Source organism: Myodes glareolus, chromosome 3, assembly GCF_982192425.1.
Source record: "Myodes glareolus chromosome 3, mMyoGla1.1, whole genome shotgun sequence".
NCBI lineage: Eukaryota > Metazoa > Chordata > Mammalia > Rodentia > Cricetidae > Myodes > Myodes glareolus.
Window position 1 is genome coordinate 23044716 of NC_142028.1, and position 6624 is coordinate 23051339.

The following is a 6624-nucleotide window of genomic DNA, read 5'->3' on the forward strand; positions in this document are numbered from 1 at the left end:
CCTTCCCCCAATAGCATGTAGGTGTAATATTTTACAAAATTCTACATGAAAGGTGGCTGGTTGGGTCTTAGTAGATAAGCTGGCTGTGAGCTTGTTGGATCCAGTAATCTTTAATCTCCACAAAGACGTTCCTGGCTTATGGATTGTTGGGGTCTTTTTCACTGTTGGCAAAACAGAGAAAATAGGACAACTGTAATTATATGACCCATGTCAGTCTTTCCTTTAGGGAGTCAGAGGACCTGGTGATGACCCATCTGTCTCTATGTTTTGTATCCTACCTCTGCTGGGTGTGATGTGTGCACAGGGGACACCAGTAATGCTGTACCAGTGTGAGGACCACAGGGTATGAGACTTTCCATATTTGCTCAAGGCTCCATGTCAGGGTCTCTTACCCACACAAAGTTGCCAGGCTGGAACTTGTGGGCAGGTACCAGGCAAACATGCAGCCTCACAGTCTGATGAATAGTCCCTGTGACTGTCGCAGGATCTGCGAGGACAAAGGGAAGGCATGATTAGTCCTTTCTGTCTTAGGAGTTTCTTGATATGAGATGCAGCTCTCCCTTAGGGGAGCAAAAGTCAGGAGATTGATCCAGTATTCACCAGTCTCAGGGACTTACCTAGATCATGTTTCCTTTCTATTTATCCTTCATGCCTTCCCTGAGCTTTGTGTCCTAAATGTAGTTTCCAATCAAAATTTAGTACCATAGACAGATTTTTATCTGTCAACATTTTATCTATCAACATTTGAAAAATGTTGGCAAGGAAGACCAGGCCGTTGTTGGAACCCAGGGAGAAGGGAGACTCCAATCTTAGAATAATATCTGGACCTGAGTAGTAAAGCAGTTATAGTTGCCTTCAGATGGGTAGCCTTGTGCAGTTTGGTGACCATCTGTCTTCTGATAAAGGCAGGAAGTACAGGTCCCTCATTCAGCAGAAACGACCACCCATTTGGCGTCTGTTGACTATCTTTTCTTTTCTTCAACTTAGTTTCTTTATACATAGATTGGGCTCTAGAACAATTAAAGTGCAGGCAGGAAGCCAGGCCATGGTGGTGCTTGCCTTTAATCCCAGAACTAGGGAGGCAGAGAAAGGCAGATCTTTGTGAGTTCAAGGACAGCCCAGTCTAAAAGAGCTAGTTAAAGGATTCCCAGGCCTGTTACACAGAGAAACCCTGTCTTGAAAAACAAAATAAAAAATAAAGGCAGGGCAACTAAGTACTAAAGAGGCCTCTCTGCTTCTAGAGCCAATTTCAGGGCAGCCATATTTGCTGCTTTGTTTCCTGGACCTTTGTGAATTCCCTTTTTAGGCCTTCTACACTACACAATGACTACCTCTCTTGACAGACTTATGGCATCTTACATGGCCAGGATATTGTTGTTGTTGTTGTTGTTGTTGTTGTTGTTGTTGTTGTTTTATGGATTTATTTATGCCCAATGTGAGATGAGGAGCACCCTTTCTATAGAAGGTCCCATAGGAATGAGCTATGGCAATTGAATAGCAACTGTCTGTGTCCACAGGGAGGGCTTTGCCCTTCTCACAGGGAAGTGCTGGTTAAGGCCAGAAGACAGCCCTTTATGCAGAAGCCCCTTGGGTGAGGGATTGGACCTACACCTTTGTGTCCAAGGTGAAATCTGTGACCCCAGCATGAGTTTCCTGATCTTGACCATAACTTCTCCCATTCAGTATCTCCTAGGTCTGGTGTTGGACTGCACTGACCACTTCCAGAAGTGCAGATGCCAAGGAGCCCAGGTGGGAGGTCAGAGACTCCTCATCCTGTTGTAAACGGGGTGCTCTCACCTCAGACAAGGAGGCCAGGATGAGCACTTTAGAAACTTGAAGTGCTTATTGAGCCACACAGATTTGGCCAGGGCCACACACTCCGGGGAATGTTATTCTAGAATTATCCACAAGCTGAGTGAGCAGGGACTTTTTAAAGACAAAAGCCTCAAATTTGGCACATTCCAGGAGCCTCAAACACATAGCAAAAACAAAGCCTATGTATCTCATTGCACTTCCACAGAGTTGGAACAGCCATTCTGAAGTCATGGAGCTTTAGTTATGGCTTTATAATATCACTGTCAATTGCATGTTTATGAATTTACTCACCACTAAATAAATAAATAACCTATGACAGAGCTGACACTAGAAAAACCATTTTCTCCATAACCTTTTTCATGACTCACAGGCCATTTATCTGCATTCTGTCCTTCCTTGTCACCATAAGCCACTGTATTTGTCGGGGTTCTCTAGAGCAGAGAATTATAGAATGAATCTTCTCTGACTATTGGAAGCGTATTTATTAGAATGACTTACAGGCTGTAATCCAGCTAGTACAGCAATGGCTGCCTATGAGCAAGCACAAAGTCCAAGAATCCGGTCTATGAGACTGGATGTCTCAGATGGTCTTCTGTAGAAGCTGGAATCCCAAAGAAGTAGGATCTAATGTAGTGGTTCTCCACCTTCCTAAGGCTGTGAGCCTTTAACATGGTGTGTTAACCCCCAACCATAAAGTGAATTGCATTGCTACTTTGTAACTGTATTTTGCTATTGTTATGAATCATAATGTAAATATCTAATAAGCAGAATATCTGAGATGTGACCCCCAAAGGAGTAGAGGGACCTGCTGTGGGAGCACATTCTGCTCCTTCAGCCAATAGCCTTTAAGATAACACCCCACTTGGGCGTGGTCTCTTATACTGTTAAAATCAGCCATAAAGGTGCACCAGCTCTCTTGCTTCCAGCTCCAGCAGCTGCTAGACTCTGTTTCTGTTCGCACAGAGGACTGTTGTCTAGTACAGTAATCTGTAAGTCTTCCCCTTAAATAAATAACCCTTTCATTATTCACAATTCTGAACTGGTGTGGGATTGTTTTGTGACTTATGTCATCAGAGATCCACGGGTTGAGAAACAGTGCTCTAATGCCAGTGTAGGAATGGACTTGCCAGCATGAGGAAAGCAAGCAGGAAAAGAGTAAGTCCAGCTGGACCTGTCACTCACCTGGCCAAGAGCCCACTCTCAGCAAGGCTGATCCACCTAAAGTCCTGCTAAAGAGGCTGCAGGAGACAGTCTTTCTCCACTGAGATAATGTGCTTTTCCTTCCCTGGAGCTCCACTCTGTGGTCACCTGTGGAGCTGCACCAAGCAGTCTGTGAAGCTCGCTGGCTTTTCTGAGTTTAAATCAGAAAACCTGAGCTTCTTAATGCTCTTATTCTCTATCACTTTAGGATACTGGCCAAAGCCGGACTTTTTCACTTCTTCTCTGAACCCACGTGCTGTTTGCTGCCATGTGAATCTCGTTGCTCCTCATGGTTGAAAGGATGTGTTTGACTAAACAGGATTTTCTCCCTGTCTTCTCCATGTTTCATTCCCCCCACAACACACCCACAGTGGCTGCCCAGATTAGTTTCCCTTTTCATTTTCTCCAAAATTCAAATAATATTTTACTTCAAGTCTTTGTTTTGTTTTGTTTTACTTTTTTTAGGTTTTTTTGCATTTGTTCATTTATTTCCATTTTTAAATTTTAATACAGTTTGTTTATATTTTCAAAAATAACCTTTTTCCTAACATACAATTGATAAATATATAAGTTAATTATCCATACTGCTATTTTCTTTTTAAAAGTAAATTACAAACATCATAAACCTCAAGAATGAAAATACCTTGTGTTTTATTCCTCATGAGAAAGCATAATTACATAGCTATTTTGTTGTTTTTAGATTGAAAAACTTGCTTAAAATTTCCCAAAATATGTAATATAAAATTTTTATTTTATTTGAAACAATGTTTTAAATTTTGCTTAATAAAGTAGCACTACAATTTGAACATAGCATTTTTTAATCGAGCTGTTTCTGGCATTTCCTTTCCGTTTTTTTGTTGTTGTTGTTGTTATATAAGGACTTTTCTAAAGCAGTATGTGCTCTAAATTTTGAGTCATCTCACTTGTACCTAAACATATATCTTTTGAGGACTAGAGAAAACTGGGGTTCTTATGCTGTATTAAATAATATATCTGTAAGGTCCTTTTAGTTCATGTCTATGACATTTGAATTTTTTTATTATTAAAGAGACTGTAATAACAAAACCATTTATTTAATAAAAGAATACAAAGAGAAATCATAAAATTACCCTTGCTTTATGTCTCTTACTAGTTTCCTACAATCTGTGGGTACTTCATTTTAAAGACACAAATCTAAATATTCAAAACTAGCATTCATAAAAGAGAAGGAGTATGAAACCTTTGTCATTTTAGGTCTAGGTAATATCATTTGCTGGACTTGGGGTTCAGCTTCCACTGCACCTCCCCTCCCCACCTTCCCTTTGAACCACACTGGATCTGAAAACCCCAGGCCCCAGCCCACAGGGAACTTCCTTAGCTGTGCACATTGAGAGCTGTGCTGTTAGAGTTTCATTTGTTCTGGGACATAAGGAGCATGGTCTACAGCAACTTCCTGTAACTCGCCAGAGTGCATAATACCAAATCAAGAGTGGACTAGAAAGCTAAACACAGACACATGCACACACACACACACACACACACACACACACACCCTAAAAACAAAAAACAAAGAAAAATATTATATATTTTAAATATATATAAATATATTTTAAAAATAATATATAATTATATATATATATATATATATATATATATATATATATATATATCCAAATAAACAAACTGTCTGGTCCCGAAGAACTCCCGACAAATGACAGACTTCCATGCTACTACCATCCCACAATGCATGCTGGCCTCCAGGCTCACTCAGGACCTGTGACTCCTCTCAGCTCCTCTCTCCCTGGCCCCTACTCTAAACTCCAGCTCATGACTTCCCTTTCCCAATCTCTCATTCCTACACAACCCTGCCATTTTGGCCATGCTCTTTCCTTTATCTTCCTCTCTCATGCTCCTCAGCCCTTTATTCTCTCAAGGCCAAGTTGAATCTGCTGGCCAGGATTAGTCTACTACTCTCTCCCCACTGTGGACTCTTCCAAATGCCTCTGACTGCTGTTCCGCATATCTACAATAAAACCTTCCTCTCAAACCTACCTGGAAATGGTCATGTCCTCACTTTATTCCCTGACGAAATAAAAACTATGGCTCAGGAGTTGTCATTAATTCACTGTCCATTTTCTCCTCCTCAGTTATACTTAAGAATGACATACTCAAATAGAGTTACTAACATAACCGAGGCTCCAGGCATCTCCTCTTCTACAGAGAGTCACTGGGCAAACTAACAACAATGAGGTTCAACTTCTCTGTGATTCCTCTGTGAATCTCCTCTCTGCTCTTTCAGTTTCATTACATTAAATACATACCTATTTATCCCTCATGCAGGAACTCTGTAATGGCTTTGTCTTCAGCAAGCACACAGAAGACTTGGCGGTCTCTGCAGCATTAATCTCTGAGCGGAGTATCAGCTACAGGAAGACAGAACTTGAAACTAGAGAAGAATTTCTGCTCTCAAGCCTTGGTTGTTTCCAATAAGCCCACTAGCTCTTGTAGACAGGCTGGCCTTGAACTCACAGAGATCCACCAGCCACTGCCTCCTGAGTGCTGGGATTAAAGGTGTGTGCCACCACTGCCCGGCTAGATAATAGGTTCATTTAAAATATAAGAGCTAGCCAAGGGCTGGAGAGATGACTCAGAGGTTAAGAGCACTTGCTGTTCTTTCAAAGGTCCTGAGTTCAAATCCTAGCAACCACATGGTGGCTCACAACCATCTGTAATGAGATCTGGTGCCCTCTTCTGACCTGCAGAATAAATAATAAATAAATAAATAAATTTATTTATTATTCATACATAATAAATAAATAAATAAATTTATTTATTATTCATACATAATAAATAAATAAATCTTTAAAAAAAGAGTTATCCAATAAGAGCATGAGCTAATAGGCCAAGCAATGCTCTAATATTAGTTTCTGTGTGATTATTTCAGGTCTGGGCAGTCAGGAAACAAATAAGTGGCCTCCAACTACAACCCCTACAATTGAGCTTCATAAAAATCTTGTCTCCCTCACCTCCAATACTTACTTACCTCTCAATCCCCACCTTAAGGGGAGACACCCCATGTACACATATAAAAAAGCGTGCTTTAATTAATTTGTCATGAAGGTTTGGGTCAGTGATTTTTCTCCTCCAAACTCTGGGATTAACATGTACTGTAAATAAGATAATTAGAAATGCTAAATGCAAACTAATTTCAACATGAGGAAGTAATCATTTATTTTAGAAAGTGTCATGGTGTTTATCTGGAATAAAATGAAATTTAAGGAGAGGGGATGCTAAATGAACTAAGAACAGAATACTGAAGAATGCTATTTTCCTGAATGAGATAAGTTGCATGGCCCCTGGTGTCATCGTGGACAAGGGATGTCAACATAGTTTGAGACAGCAGCACAGACCATGGCCCAAGCCATGAACATCAGCATGGAGTCCAGTGGTAGCACAGACCACAGAAGCCCAATGGTCCTGGTGGTAACAGGAGGCACATCATCAACATGGCCCCCAGCAGCATCTCAGACTACAGACACTAACATGGCCTCAGGGGACAGCACAGACCACTAACATCAACACAGCCCTGCACAGACCATGAACATCCATATGGTGTCCAGAAACAACATG

General features: G+C 40.9%; 1 long non-coding RNA gene across 1 annotated transcript in view; it reads left to right on the plus strand.

The window, feature by feature from the left end:
* LOC148122584 (uncharacterized) overlaps window positions 1–6200 on the plus strand; it is a 22604-nt gene extending 16404 nt beyond the window's left edge. The window contains exon 2 of the long non-coding RNA XR_015737442.1: window positions 5335–6200. This is a non-coding gene — a long non-coding RNA (uncharacterized LOC148122584). The remainder of the gene's footprint in view (window positions 1–5334) is intronic.
* Window positions 6201–6624: the final 424 nt, after the last annotated feature.